Source organism: Tamandua tetradactyla, chromosome 10, assembly GCF_023851605.1.
Source record: "Tamandua tetradactyla isolate mTamTet1 chromosome 10, mTamTet1.pri, whole genome shotgun sequence".
Lineage (NCBI taxonomy): Eukaryota > Metazoa > Chordata > Mammalia > Pilosa > Myrmecophagidae > Tamandua > Tamandua tetradactyla.
The window spans coordinates 104,543,777-104,557,965 of NC_135336.1; the positions used below are offsets into that span (position 1 = coordinate 104,543,777).

Genomic DNA, 14,189 nt, shown 5'->3' on the forward strand with positions numbered 1-14,189 from the left:
GGAGGAGGTTTACAAAGAAGCATAAGGAAACTTTGGGGGATAACGGATATGCTCATTGTCTTGATTGTGGTAAAAATTTCACAGATGAGATCATGTCAAAATTCATCAAACTGTACACCCTAAATATGAAGTTTACTGTATGCCAATAATAATAAAATAAAGCTATTAATCCCAGGGATGAGTCCAGCCCTGGCACCGTGGGATCAACAATTCCATCCTGACCAAAAGGGGGAAAAGAAGTGTAATTAATAAAGTATCAGTGCTAGAGAGTTCAAATAGAGTCGAGAGGCTACTCTGGGGGTTGCTCTTAAGCAACCTCCAGATGAGTCCCTGGACCACTTAAGTCCTTAAACGTAGAGGACCCCGACTTTCCAGAACACAAACTAGTTTTATCTTCCTGCCCCACATTACTGACAGCCCCTTCCAACATGAAAGAGTTAGAATGGCCATAATCCAAATACCCTTAAAGATGAGAAAAAGATCAAAGGTGATGGTGGAATTATACAGAGAAGGTAGGGTTTAATAAACAAATATGATTGCTGAATCATTAAACTGATATTTCTTGTAGTCTCCAGTAATTTAGAGCAGCTTCAAAGTAAAATACTAAAATTGCAGAATTGTAAGCTATACCAAATTCTGAAATCCGTTCTACAACTAATTGTTGTGTTGTGCTTTGAAATTTATAGCTTTTTTGTATATATGTTATTTTAATCATTGTGATGATTAAAAATATTTATTCCAGGCCACAGTGGCTCTCAGCAGGCAAGGACGCTTGCCTGCCATGCCAGAGGACCCGGGTTCGATTCCCAGTGCCTGCCCATGTTAAAAAAATATATTTATTCCTCCTGGCCTCCTATATTCTGGAGCAGCTAGAAGGAAAAAATTCCAGACAATGTGTGGTAGCTCATGACAAACTCTGGGATCTGTCCTGTAACTACTTGTTGAAGAGTGCTCTGAAGAAAGCACTGCTTTTTTCTTTCCTTGCTTTGCATATATGTTATATTATACAATTTAAAAAGGTAAATAAATAAACAAACCTGTTAAAAGTTTTAACCCATCTTAAACTTGACCCTTTATCACCAACTACCTCTCCCCTAAATCTGCTTCTCCTACAGAGTCCAGTATCCCAGCTCAGGTGCTGGCAACTCAAACCTTCCAGTGGCTTATATAAAACACCCTGGAATTATTCAATATAATATTTCATATTCTGGAAATCAAAGAAATGTCTATTTTGAAATTTCTAAACATTCATGGAGGGTACACATTTTTAAAACTGCTGTGACACACTGTGGTAAAGAATTTTTAAATGCCCACTTTCTATAAGAAAAACATCAAAGTCTTTATTATCCACCTTCTAAACCCTCAGCAATGCACTCTCCTTTACTATCAACCTCAGTCAACTAAAGTTTTCTAATTAGGCCTCTCTCTCCTCACCCTGCATACCATCCTCCACACCCTGCAGGCTCACTGCATCACCTGTTAAAATCCTATCCATTCCTTAAAACCATAGAAAATATTATCACCACCAAGATCTTTCCCTAGGCCCAATCCAAAATGGATTGTTCTCTCTTCTGAATTTCCACTTCTCTAGCACCATGGATACTCCACCATGTGATATAAAATTATCTAAAGACTTATCTCATCCAGCTCTGTTAAATTATAAAGTTCTGTTAAATATAAAAGGACACAAGTCCCTTTAGGTCTGCAGATGAGTAAAGTACTCTGGTAAATTAATTTTAGAATATATCTTTGGTATATATGTCTAAGAAAATATAATTAATATTCAATGTTGACTGAATTTTGGTTTTCATTCTTTGGAAAGCTATATGATTGTTCAATTAGCTTGTCTGTCTGATTTAAGTAGGCACTTAAATAATAGACAATTAAAGGGGCAAACTTTCAGAAAACAATGCAGACAACAAAATTTGGAAGGATTATTTTTGGTGCCACCCTTTCTTTAAATGCTTTAGAACCAAGAGGGAGGGGTGAAAGAAGGTAAAAGAGTCCTATGATGTAACCAACCAATAGAAAAAGTGAACAGCATCTTGCATGCCACAAAGCCCAAGCAGAAGAAAAGCCAAACACAGTACAGAAAAATGCCTAGCTCTTGTCTTAAGGGAATGAACAGCAACCTGCTGATATTGAACCAATTCAAACTTCAGAAGCCATGAACTGTGGCCACCTGCATTTGTTAACTGAAAACCTCCAGAAACTGTGCTTTTGTTCAATTGTTATATATTCTCCATCCTAAAACATTCTCCTTCCTAATACTCTCCAGCTATCGAATCCAAAGCATATTTAAAACCAAAACAGAAGGCTTTCTCTTTAAGCCTTTCCCAGATTACTCAACCTGTTTCCCATGTCCTTATCCCCAAAACTCCTAGCGTTTTTTTTTTCCCTGTACCCTTCCAGATAAATCCTTATGGAACACTCTGGAAAGCTATCTCGCATTTTTATCTATTTATTCCTTGTCTCTTATGTTACTTGAACAAAGAATTGGGTTTTATATTTCCCAAAGAACCTCTCATCTAATAATACTCAATAAAGACCTAAAGTGAACAAAAGCAATAGAAAAAACATCTGACTTAAATTAGATAAGTAATAATATAGCAGGAGGTGGTGAGTAAGAACCTGACTTTCAAATTGAACAGAAGAACACGAATTGGGGGTTCAAGTTTATGCCCCTATTTGCTAGATTACATGGGCAGTACAAGATAAAATTCTGCTTCATTTCTTGCACCAATTTATTAAAAAAAAAGTCTCATAATAAAAGGTCCAAATCACGAGAAAAATAAAATATACTACTTATCACAATGGTACTATTTCTAATCTGGAAAAAAATAGGAATTTTAGTTAATGTTTTAGAAAACCTATTCATAGTGCTGCTACCTGAGAGCTACATTTTAAGAGACAAAGTCAAAGTATTTCCCTTTTATGTTATAAAGTAATTAAAGATTTCAGACAACTCAATTTTTACAATTTAATACATATATTTTGGTTACAGGTATTTAACAGTACAATTAAATCCTTATTTCCACTTCTGTTCTAAAATTCGCCTGCCCGCAGTGAGTGGGAACTGCTGCAGATCATTAAATACTCATTTATCAATGTCTCTCACCAGGCAACACAATGCAGCAGAACAGCACACAGAACCATCCTGAACCCCAGCAACAGCAGTAATTAGCATAGCCTACCACTAAACGCACACCATATGATTGGAACTGTTAGTCAGAATGCTAGCCAATCAAATTAGGTTATGCAAATAGCCTATTTTAGTTGCCACGGTACAGCTACTTCCAATTGTCCAATAGGAAAATAAGCAATAAACAAGAAATGAAATTGAGCTTTGTCACATTTTCAAGTTGCTGTTAACACTTTCAGGTTTAGAAAAAAATTAACAGCAACTGTAAAGCATTAGGATCATATTCTACATTTCACTCCCAAGGCATCCAATGGTAATATACACAGAATAAAGGTAAAGTAATGCATTTGTTGTAATTTAAGTTTTACTATGAGTTTTTCTAACATAGGCTGCCATCAGCATTTCAACTTTTTCCTCCATCTACTCGAAGTGTTATGTAAATGTCTTTCTATACATTTAAGTAAATTCTCAAATGTTACATTTTAGTAAAACCCTACAAAGCATTTGTATTCTATAAAGGAAAGACGAAATAAAAAGCCAGCATAAAAGAAAGCATGGTTCATTGAAGTCTCTCAAATAAGCTTTGTCAGGATGAAGGAAAATAACGTTTTCGATTATGACACAATTACAAAAATAATTTTAAAATACAATCCAAATCAAGTAATAACTATAGAGCTTTTAAAATGCAGATTGAAACCAAGTAAATAATACTAAGATTCTGGGGCCAAGTCCAACTAAGATATAAGAAAAATATAAATACATTATCTTCATAAATAAAATTTTCTAATAATGAATAAAACAAAAGAACTTAAACTCTGTCAGTACACACTAACAGCTACCAAGACAGTTCTACAGAATATCAGTATTCTGACATTTCTTAGTCACTGAGAGAACTTCTTTAACCTCACATATTCAGAGAAATGCTTTGAAATATGTCAAGGAGACACAGTTACAATTTGTGCCTTAGAAAAGATACAGTTTTATTTTTAAATAGATCAACTGTCCCACCTATCCTAACAATTATCTCCTAAATGGAGTAAATTCATCCCATACCATGGAAAAATTAATGATTTTAAAATATGATGTCTGTAAATGTCTCCAGAAAGATTTCTAGAATTTATGAAATATATTGAATTAAGACAGAGCAGATTATGAGCACTGGGTTCTATGAGAACACGAAGGTCTGCTCTCTACTGCTCCAATTTACCTTCCCTCTTTAAGAAAACCGAAGCCACTACTTTTCCACCATCTCCAAGCACGTGTCCTCTAATTCTTCCCATATATATATATTTATTTTTAGCAAAAATATATATATATTTTGCTAAAAATATATATATATATATATATTTTTGCTAAAGGATCACTGAGGCACTTAAAACGCATTGAAAACAAGACCCGAAAGAGCCAGCTTCTTAGGGGGTGAGAAGTATCAACAAAAGAAGAAATTTAAAGCTGCATGGAAACTTAAAATCACCTAAAGCTAACCTCTTGTTATAAACAAAGAGACTACACTTTTAGAAAGTTAAAATCACAGTTAAAAATCAAAGCCCTTTAATGCCTTTTTAATTATATCCTCTAGTATTATAGATGTAGGACAATACTGTATCATACCTCTGTGAATGGGAAAATAACTTGTACCTGCTTTATGATACATAGTAGTGAACCTGCTGTATCAGACCTGTTTTTAATGACGTTAGTCTAGAATTTTTTTCTTTCTAGATGATGATTGAGAAGCTAATAAAAAATTGTGTCAGGTACCATAACAGCAGTAGAACTTGCTGTTTTCTGGGACTTTTGGGTTTTTGTTTGTTATTTTTAATGGAGTGTGTTGGATGTCTCTATAATTTTGTTCAGATGACAGCAGAACCTGGAAAAGCTGTTGCTGCTATTGATACATAAGATACTGCTACTGGTCTTTTTATATAATTTGAATTTTTGGAAACTTTAGCTGTGTTGTCAACTTGGGAAAAAGTATCCCAGTTGTACCGTGTTGAGTTTGCACTGTACAGAAATTAACAGCCATATTGGTCAAGAAAGGTTAAACTTAATTTTTTTTCCATTTGTACAGGGGTAACACTGTATTAAATATGTAAGGTCTTATCTACATGGGTTTGATTACAGAAACTAATAAAGTATTCTCTAAATAAATAAAAAGAAAAAAGCAAAGCCCTCCTAAATGATCTTCTAACACTGTATATGAATAATCAATAGATGTAAATAGCAATACATCTCTCAGTTTCTTGTTTGTATGAAAATTTATTTAGATAGAAGGTTTCAAAGCCAGTTAGGTCAGAATCATTCCTCATGTCATCATCTACACCATCAACTGATCAAAGTTGAAGAAAGCTTTGAAAATCACTCTCTAACCCAAAGGATGTAACCCATTCCCTAAAAGATTCAATCTCAGTTTACCTCAAGCTTTCAACAACATTTGGCATGTTTTTGAACTACTGAATTCTGAGAAGCCTCCTTTAATTCCTATGGATAAAAAGACAAGGGGAGAAATAAAATGGAAAGATTTTGAGGCAACTTCATTCATACCCTTATCTCATTAATTTTTATCAATAATAACTCATGAATTTTTAATATTTTGGCTAGTTCTTTCAGTTTCAAGTTTGTTTTATTCTCCCCTTCTACCTTAATAAAGCAATCCTAAACCCCAGCCTGTTTTCCAATCTATAGAAGTAAACAGGGGATTTTCAATGTAAAACTGGGATTATTTCCTAGCCCTCTCTTAAGCATTTTCTTTTCATCACAAAATTTCCCCATCTTTGAAGAGGAAGGAAAAAAAAAAAAACTAAAGACACTCTTATTTTCCTTTCAGGCCTAGAGACACAAGAAAACATCATCTGCCTGGTAATAGATACTCTGGTGAAAACAGCATTCTGAAATTAAACTTTTAAGCTTATCTTCAATTTTTTCTTAAAGCTACTTAAGTTGTAGTACTACGTTTAATATCAGAAATTAAACATTTAAAATGTTTTAAAATAGTTAATTCACTAAATTATAATCTTTACATAAAATGTATTTTAGAATTCCTCCTATAGAAAACAAGTTTTTTAAGTATATAATTAATCATTAACATTCTTTAAATATAGTACTCCAATTAGGCTTGCCTCCCCCTATTTTGTAAGAAGGAGTTTATTTAGAATAACTGGCAACTTCTCATCTGTAAGTTACTGAAGCTAGAGAGCTATAAACAGCCCCTATTCACTTAATGTAGCTCTTAAAGTAATGCATCACCCAAGATTATCCTAAATGACAAATCATTCCATGCCAACAATTTTGTATTTTAAAAGGGAAAAATATAATGTACCTTTATAATTTTAAAAAAAGCAAGTAATATAAAAATGTATTTTTCTTTTTTAATTTGAAGCTATTTTTCTAAGTTGGAAAAATATTGAAAATATTTGGGGTGACTACTCTGGTCAAGTGTATTTTGTTTCTGGGTTTTTTGTTTGTTTGTTTGTTTTTTGTTTTTGTTTTTTTTGCGTGGGCAGGCACCGAGAATCGAACCCAGGTCTCCGGCATGGCAAGTGAGAACTCTGCCTACGGAGCCACCATTGCCCAACCTCAAGTGTTTTAGTATTTTATTTCACAAAGTGAGGCTACTGACATATTATAATGTCTTCCCAGACATCTTTCACCAAAGAATGAGCCCAGGAAGTATTTGCATTCTCAAACTTAGAGCCATCCAGATACCTCTTTCTCCTACTTCTTGTAAATCTGCTTATATAATTAGAGGGTCAACTGTTACTTACGTCTAAAAACCAAATTTCTGTATCTTGAACTGTTTTTTTTTAATATTTTTATTGACAAATCTTTACAGACATACATTCCATAGAGGTACACAATCAACGGCTCACAATATCATAATATAGTTGGGCATTCATAACCATGATCATTTTTTAAAACATTTGCATCACTCCAGAAAAAGAAATAAAAAGAAAATCTCACACATACTATACCTCTTACCCTTCCCCCTCACTGACCACTAGTATTTCCATCTACCCAATTTATTTTATCCTTTATCTCCCCCTACTATTTATTTATTATCCATATTTTTTTACTCATCTGTCCATACCCTGGATAAAAGCATCAGACACAAGATTTTCACAATCACACATTCACATCGTAAAAGCTGTATCATACAATTGTATCATACGATTGTCTTCAAGAATCAAGGCTACTGGCTCTTTCTCTGCCGGTGCTCCCGCCGCCACCTAGCCCTCCTCTTCCCCCTTCTCCGGCGGCGCTCCCGCCGCCATCTAGCCCACCTCTTCCTCTTTCTCCGCTGGCGCTCCCGCCGCCATCTAGCCCTCCTCTTCCTCATTCTCTGCCGGCGCTCCCGCCGCCATCTAGCCCTCCTCTTCCTCTTTCTCCGCCGGAGGCGCTCCCGCCACCATCTAGCCCTCCTCTTCCTCATTCTCCGCCGGCGCTCCCGGCGCCATCTAGCCCTCCTCTTCCCTCTTCTCCGCCAGCGCTCCCGCCGCCATCTAGCCCTCCTCTTCCACCTTCTCCGCCGGTACTCCCACCGCCATCTTGCCCTTCTCTTTCCCCTTCTGCTCCGGTGGCTCTCCATCCGACATCTTATCCTTCCCTTTCTCCTCCTACTCCAGCGGCTCTCCAACCACCACCGTGCCATCTTCCACCTTCACCGGCACCTCCGCCACCGTCCTCGACAGCCTTGCCATCCTCACCTTTCCTCTTCCAGAACAGCTACTAGGGGAGTAGAAACGATACAGAACAGCTCCCGGAGCCACGACAGAGATCAAAAAGACAGCGTACCCCATCCTAGAACGGCTGACTGGCTGAGAGAACCCGCTCTGGTGAGATCGCCGAGGGGCGTGGGCTTAACCGGGTGGGGCGGCAAGCGGCCGGAGTCCCTCCCCTCCTCCTTCCTGGGCCAGCTGGCAGAATTCGGCAGACGGTCCCCTCAAGCCGCGGCGGCTGGCGCCCCCACCACGCGCGGCCCCCCGGACCAACTGAGAGAATTGGATCGGAAATCACCAGACCGCAGACAACGGTGACCGGGGGGGTCCCTTCCAAACACGTGACTCCCCGGTCCGGCTGGGAACGGTGCACTTTCCCGGGCCACGGCGCCCTGGGACGACAAGGAAATTCGGACGGACGCTCTCCCGGGTTGCGGCGGCCGGCGACCCATCCCGCGTTCGGACCCCTAGGCCAGCTGGCACTCTTCCAAGATGCTTCGGCTGCTGAACCTCCCCCACGGCAAGAGTTTTCCAAAGTTAAAGAACCCACAGCACCTTTTACTGGTGGGAGCCGCAGACAAACGTGTGCCACGAGCGCCACCTACTGGGCAGGATAAGAAAAACAGAACCCAGAGATTTCACAGAAAAATCTTTCAACCTGTTGGGTCCAACACCAAGAGAAATCTGAATAAATGCCCAGACGCCAGCAGGAGATAACGGATCAGGCTCAGAAAATTGAAAATATGGCCCAGTCAAAGGAACAAACCAATAGTTCAAATGAGATACAGGAGCTGAGACAACTAATGCTGAATACACGAACAGAAATGGAAAACCTCTTCAAAAACGAAATCGATAATTGAGGGAAGACATGAAGAAGACATGGGCTGAACAAAAAGAAGAAAAAGAAAAACTGAAAAAACAAATCACACAACTTATGGAAGTGAAGGATAAAGTAGAAAAGATGGAAAAAACAATGGATACCTACAATGATAGATTTAAAGAGACAGAAGATAGAATTAGTGATTTGGAGGATGGCATATCTGAATTCCAAAAAGAAACAGAAACTATCGGGAAAAGAATGGAAAAATTTGAACAGCGGATCAGGGAATTCAAGGACAATATGAACCGCACAAACATACGTGTTGTGGGTGTCCCAGAAGGAGAAGAGAAGGGAAAAGGAGGAGAAAAACTACTGGAAGAAATTATCACTGAAAATTTTCCAATTCTTATGAAAGACCTAAAATTACAGATCCAAGAAGTGTAGCGCACCCCAAAGAGATTAGACCCAAATAGGCGTTCTCCAAGACACTTACTAGTTAGAATGTCAGAGGTCAAAGAGAAAGAGAGGATCTTGAAAGCAGCAAGAGAAAAACAATTCATCACATACAAGGGAAACCCAATAAGACTATGTGTAGATTTCTCAGCAGAAACCATGGAAGCTAGAAGACAGTGGGATGATATATTTAAATTACTGAAAGAGAAAAACTGCCAACCAAGACTTCTATATTCAGCAAAATTGTCCTTCAAAAATGAGGGAGAAATTAAAACATTCTGAGACAAAAAGTCACTGAGAGAATTTGTGACCAAGAGACCAACTCTGCAAGAAATACTAAGGGAGCACTAGAGTCAGATACAAAAAGACCGAAGAGAGAGACATGGAGAAGAGTGTAGAAAGAAGGAAAGTCAGATATGATACATATAATACAAAAGGCAAAATGGTAGAGGAAAATATTATCCAAACAGTAATAACTCTAAATGTTAATGGACTGAATTCCCCAATCAAAAGACATAGACTGGCAGAATGGATTAAAAAAACAGGATCCTTCTATATGCTGTCTACAGGAAACACATCTTAGACCCAAAGATAAACATAGGTTGAAAGTGAAAGATTGGAAAAAGATATTTCATGCAAATAACAACCAGAAAAGAGTAGGAGTGGCTATACTAATATCCAACAAATTATACTTCAAATGTAAAACAGTTAAAAGAGAAAAAGAAGGATACTATCTACTAATAAAAGGAACAATTAAACAAGAAGACATAACAATCATAAATATTTACGTACCGAACCAGAATGCCCCAAAATACGTGAGGAATACACTGCAAACACTAAAAAGGGAAATAGACACATATACCATAATGGTTGGAGACTTCAATTCACCACTCTCAGCAATGGACAGAACATCTAGACAGAGGATCAATAAAGAAATAGAGATTCTGAATATTACTATAAATGAGCTACACTTAACAGACATTTATAGGACATTACATCCCACAACAGCAGGATACACCTTTTTCTCAAATGCTCATGGATCATTCTCAAAGATGGACCATATGCTGGGTCACAAAACAAGTCTTAACAAATTGAAAAAGATTGAAATCATACACAACACTTTCTCGGATCATAAAGGAATGAAGTTGGGAATCAATAATAGGCGGAGTGCCAGAAAATTCACAAATACGTGGAGGCTCAACAACACACTCTTAAACAACAAGTGGGTCAAAGAAGAAATTGCAAGAGAAATTAGTAAATACCTCGAGACGAATGAAAATGAAAACACAACATATCAAAACTTATGGGACGCAGCAAAGGCAGTGCTAAGAGGGAAATTTATTGCCCTAAATGCCTATATCAGAAAAGAAGAAAAGGCAAAAATGCAGGAATTAACTGTCCACTTGGAAGAACTGGAGAAAGAACAGCAAACTAATCCCAAAGCAAGCAAAAGGAAAGAAATAACAAAGATTAGAGCAGAAATAAATGAAATTGAAAACATGAAAACAATACAGAAAATCAATAAGACCAGAAGTTGGTTCTATGAGAAAATCAATAAGATTGATGGGCCCTTAGCAAGACTGACAAAAAGAAGAAGAGAGAGGATGCAAATAAATAAGATCAGAAATGGAAGAGGAGACATAACTACTGACCTCACAGAAATAAAGGAGGTAATAACAGGATACTATGAACAACTTTATGCTAATAAATACAACAATTTAGATGAAATGGACGGGTTCCTGGAAAGACATGAACAACCAACTTTGACTCAAGAAGAAATAGATGACCTCAACAAACCAATCACAAGTAAAGAGATCGAATTAGTCATTCAAAAGCTTCCTAAAAAGAAAAGCCCAGGACCAGACGGCTCCACATGTGAATTCTATCAAACATTCCAGAAAGAATTAGTACCTACTCTCCTCAAACTCTTCAAAAAAATCGAAGTGGAGGGAAAACTACCTAATTCATTCTATGAAGTCAACATCACCTTCATACCAAAACCAGGCAAAGATATTACAAAAAAAGAAAACTACAGACCAATCTCTCTCATGAATATAGATGCAAAAATCCTCAATAAAATTCTAGCAAATCGAATCCAACAACACATTAAAAGAATTATACATCATGACCAAGTAGGATTCATCCCAGGTATGCAAGGATGGTTCAACATAAGAAAATCAATTAATGTAATATATCATATCAACAAATCAAAGCAGAAAAATCACATGATCATCTCAATTGATGCAGAGAAGGCATTTGACAAGTTTCAACATCCTTTCCTGTTGAAATCACTTCAAAAGACAGGAATACAAGGGAACTTTCTTAAAATGATAGAGGGAATATATGAAAAACCCACAGCTAATATCATCCTCAATGGGGAAAAATTGAAAACTTTCCCCCTAAGATCAGGAACAAGACAAGGATGTCCATTATCACCACTATTATTCAACATCGTGTTGGAGGTTCTAGCCAGAACAATTAGACAAGAAAAAGAAATACAAGGCATCAAAATTGGAAAGGAAGAAGTAAAACTATCACTGTTTGCAGACGATATAATACTATATGTCGAAAACCCGGAAAAATCCACAACAAAATACTAGAGCTAATAAATGAGTACAGCAAAGTAGCAGGCTACAAGATCAACATTCAAAAATCTGTAGCATTTCTATACACTAGCAATGAACAAGCGGAGGGGGAAATCAAGAAACGAATCCCATTTACAATTGCAACTAAAAGAATAAAATACCTAGGAATAAATTTAACTAAAGAGACAAAAAAACTATATAAATAAAACTACAAAAAACTGCTAAAAGAAATCACAGAAGACCTAAACAGATGGAAGGGCATACCGTGTTCATGGATTGGAAGACTAAATATAGTTAAGATGTCAATCCTACCTAAATTGATTTACAGATTCAATGCAATACCAATCAAAATCCCAACAACTTAATTTTCAGAAATAGAAAAACCAATAAGCAAATTTATCTGGAAGGGCAGGGTGCCCCAAATTGCTAAAAACATCTTGAGGAAAAAAAACGAAGCTGAAGGTCTAGCGCTGCCTGACTTTAAGGCATATTATGAAGCCACAGTGGTCAAAACAGCATGGTATTGGCATAAAGATAGATATATCGACCAATGGAATCGAATAGAGTGCTCAGATATAGACCCTCTCATCTATGGACATTTGATCTTTGATAACGCAGTCAAGCCAACTCACCTGGGACAGAGCAGTCTCTTCAATAAATGGTGCCTAGAGAACTGGATATCCATATGCAAAAGAATGAAAGAAGACCCATATCTCACACCTTATACAAAAGTTAACTCAAAATGGATCAAAGATCTAAACATTAGGTCTAAGACCATAAAACAGTTAGAGGAAAATGTAGGGAGATATCTTATGAAACTTACAATTGGAGGTGGTTTTCTGGACCTTAAACCTAAAGCAAGAGCACTGAAGAAATAAATAAATAAATGGGAGCTCCTCAAAATTAAACACTTTTGTGCATCAAAGAACTTCATCAAGAAAGTAGAAAGACAGCCTACACAATGGGAGACAATATTTGGAAATGACATAGCAGATAAAGGTCTAGTATCCAGAATTTATAAAGAGATTGTTCAACTCAACAACAAAAAGACAGCCAACCCAATTACAAAATGGGAAAAAGACTTGAACAGACACCTACCAGAAGAAGAAATACAAATGGCCAAAAGGCACATGAAGAGATGCTCAATGTCCCTGGCCATTAGAGAAATGCAAATCAAAACCACAATAAGATATTATCTCACACCCACCAGAATGGCCATTATCAACAAAACAGAAAATGACAAGTGCTGGAGAGGATGCGGAGAGAGAGGCACACTTATCCACTGTTGGTGGGAATGTCAAATGGTGCAACCACTCTGGAAGGCAGTTTGGCGGTTCCTCAAAAAGCTGAATATAGAATTGCCATACGACCCAGCAATACCATTGCTGGGTATCTACTCAAAGGACTTAAGGGCAAAGACACAAACGGACATTTGCACACCAATGTTTATAGCAGCGTTATTTACAATTGCAAAGACATGGAAACAGCCAAAATGTCCATCAACAGGAGAGTGGCTAAACAAACTGTGGTATATACATACGATGGAATATTATGCAGCTTTAAGGCAGGATAAACTTATGAAGCATGTAATAACATGGATGGACCTAGAGAATATTATGCTGAGTGAGTCTAGCCAAAAACTAAAGGACAAATACTGTACAGTCCCACTGATGTGAACCGACATTCGAGAATAAACTTGGAATATGTCATTGGTAACAGAGTCCAGCAGGAGTTAGAAACAGGGTAAGATAATGGGTAATTGGGGCTGAAGGGATACAGACTCTGCAACAGGACCAGATACAAAAACTCAAAAATGGACACCACAATAATACCTAATTGTAAAGTAATCATGTTAAAACACTGAATGAAGCTGCATCTGAGCTATAGGTTGTTGTTTTTTTTTTTACTATTATTATTACTTTTATTTTTTTCTCTATATTAACATTCTATATCTTTTTCTGTTGTGTTGCTAGTTCTTCTAAACCGATGCAAATGTACTAAGAAACGATGATCATGCATCTATGTGATGATGTTAAGAATTACTGATTGCATATGTAGAATGGTATGATTTCTAAATGTTGGGTTAATTTCTTTTTTTCCGTTAATTAATAATAAAAAAAAGAATTACTGATTGCATATGTAGAACGGTATGATTTCTAAATGTTGGGTTAATTTCTTTTTTTCCGTCAATTAAAAAAAGAAAAAAGAATCAAGGCTACTGGAACACAGCTCAACAATTTCTGGTACTTCCCTCTAGTCACTCCAATACACCATAAACTAAAAGGGGATATCTATATAATGGGTAAGAATAACCTGCAGGATAACCTCTTGACTCAGCTTGAAATCTCTCACTCATTGAAACTTTGTCTCATTTCTCTCCTTTCCCTTTTGGTCAAGGCTTTCTCAATCCCTTAATGCCAGGTCCCAGCCAATCCCAGGAGTTTTGAACTGTCCTTGACTCTTATGTATCAACTAAC

The 14,189-nt window shown here is 37.0% G+C and overlaps 1 protein-coding gene and 1 long non-coding RNA gene across 6 annotated transcripts in view; one reads left to right on the plus strand and one right to left on the minus strand.

Moving 5' to 3' along the window:
• DYRK1A (dual specificity tyrosine phosphorylation regulated kinase 1A) overlaps positions 1 to 14,189 on the minus strand; it is a 200,351-nt gene that overhangs the window by 105,107 nt on the left and 81,055 nt on the right. The window contains exon 1 of one of the 3 annotated variants that reach the window (XM_077119085.1): positions 3,119 to 4,470. The exons of the other annotated variants lie outside the window; for them this stretch is intronic. The gene's annotated coding sequence lies outside the window, so the exon portion shown is untranslated. Of the gene's footprint in view, positions 1 to 3,118; positions 4,471 to 14,189 lie in introns of those variants that run through there. 3 annotated transcript variants of the gene reach the window in all.
• The window catches only part of LOC143648730 (uncharacterized), a 55,061-nt gene continuing 44,161 nt past the window's right edge, over positions 3,290 to 14,189 (plus strand). Inside the window, exons 1-2 of one of the 3 annotated variants that reach the window (XR_013158751.1) lie at positions 3,290 to 3,475; positions 5,967 to 5,998. This is a non-coding gene — a long non-coding RNA (uncharacterized LOC143648730). The remainder of the gene's footprint in view (positions 3,476 to 5,966; positions 5,999 to 14,189) is intronic. The other 2 variants (XR_013158752.1, XR_013158750.1) reach the window with 2 other exon arrangements.